This window comes from Octodon degus, unplaced genomic scaffold, assembly GCF_000260255.1.
Source record: "Octodon degus isolate 3935 unplaced genomic scaffold, OctDeg1.0 scaffold00021, whole genome shotgun sequence".
Taxonomy (NCBI): Eukaryota; Metazoa; Chordata; class Mammalia; order Rodentia; family Octodontidae; genus Octodon; species Octodon degus.
In genome coordinates, this window is record NW_004524597.1 from 6,351,984 (window position 1) to 6,353,829 (window position 1,846).

The 1,846-nt window shown below is 41.1% G+C and overlaps 1 pseudogene; it reads right to left on the reverse strand.

The window, feature by feature from the left end:
* Window positions 1-222: 222 nt before the first annotated feature.
* Window positions 223-1,537, reverse strand: LOC101560683 (annotated as a pseudogene).
* Between the last annotated feature and the right edge of the window lie 309 nt (window positions 1,538-1,846).

Below are 1,846 nucleotides of genomic sequence, written 5' to 3' on the forward strand. Positions count from 1 at the left end.
TTTTTTTGTGAGGGGGAGCACATTTTATTGGGAAGCAGAGAGCAAGTAGCACATGACCACAGACAAAGACTGTCCATTAGGCATCCTATATGTCCTACTGGAAAAGACATGCCATATTACCAATAAAAATCAACAATCTCTCTCAGGGCACCTTCCCAAATCTCCTCCTTCCCAAGGGTTGAGCAAAGTCCCAACCACTTGCCTGAAGGCAGCTGTGGTTCACTACAGATACAGCCCCTCAGGGGTACCTTCCTGTTTCTTATAAAGAACATATTCTTTAGATTTCTTGAAGTCTTCATTTGTTACTTTCATTCTACATTCTCTCAATGCCACCAGACCAGCTTCTGTACAGATTGCCTTGATATCAGCACCAGAGAGGTCATCCTTTGCCATGATCAGGTGTCGAGGGTTACATCATCAGCCAGCATCATTCTGCTGTTATGAATCTGAAAGATGCACTTCTTGGTCCTTTCATCAGGCAAGAGGAACTCGATCTTCCTGTCAATGCACTCTGGTCTGATCAGCACTGGGCCAAAAGTTTCTATTCGGTTTGTGGGCATGATAACTCTCACATTTCCCCATGAGTCAAATCTGTCCAACTGGTTCAACGGTTCCAACACTGTTCGCTGAATTTCTCACCTCCAGAGTTTAAATCATATCTTTTCGTCCCACTGGCATCAATTTCATCAATAAACATGATGGATAGTGCATGTTCTTCAGCAACTTGAAATAATTCCCATACAAGTTTGGGCCCATCGCCCAGGTACTTCTGAATAAGTTCAGAGCCAATCACTCTCAAGAAAGTGGCTGAAGTTTGGCTTGCTACTATTTTGGCTAACAAGGTTTTACCTGTGCCAGGTGGACCATAAAAATGACCCCCTTAGAGGGCTTTATACCCATCTCTTCATAGTATTCAGGATGAGTGAGAAGAAGCTCCACAGATTCCTTTAGTTCCTGGATTTGGTTGTCCAGCTAACCAATGTCAGCATAGATTTCCTGGGAAGCCTTTTCCTCCTTCATCACTGTGACCAGAGGATGTGTCATCCATCAGCACTCTGATCACAGCATGCACCTTGTGTTTGAGTAGGACTGAGCATCCTGGTTCCAGCAGATCCTTGTTCACAAATGAAAGGATGCTTACATAGTGTTCTGAGCCCACAGATGCAGACACGATGGCATGATTGTCATCAATGATCTCTTCTAAGGTTCCTACTGACATTGGGGTCTCCCTTAGATCATCTACTTTTGACCTTTCCTCCTCTTGCTTTTCTTCTAATGGTTTCATTTGTTCCTGATATCTAATAAATTCTTCTTCCATGAGAAGATAGTCTTTAATTCTCTCTAACTTGAGTAGTTTTAAACAGCACTGAGTGTGAGATGTCACCAGTGGCAGTTTGCTAGCAGCATCCGGTCCTTTTGTTTTCTTCTTCTTTTTCCTCACTCTAGTTGGTACAGGACGTTCATATTTCTTTTTGTTATTCTTGTCATCCTTCTTACCACCTCCAGGACCATGGCCACCACTCACACTTTGACCCATCTTGTCTCTGCCGCTCACTAAGCACTGCTACCAGAAGTCCCATTCTTATTCTTGTTGATACTATTAATCTTTTTTTTAACACAGAAATTTATTTTATTTTTATAATTAATTTCATTGAGAAACAAATGGCAATGAGACAGTTTCAGAACAGGTCAATAGGACAGTTACAATAATTAATACATTGCATATTGTTGTCTTCATAGTGGTTATTCATAGTACAAGATGTAGACATGATATCCTGTCCAAACACTATTAGTACAAATCTTTCTTCTCATTGAATTAAGAAAAAGTAGCTGTATGTCTATTCTA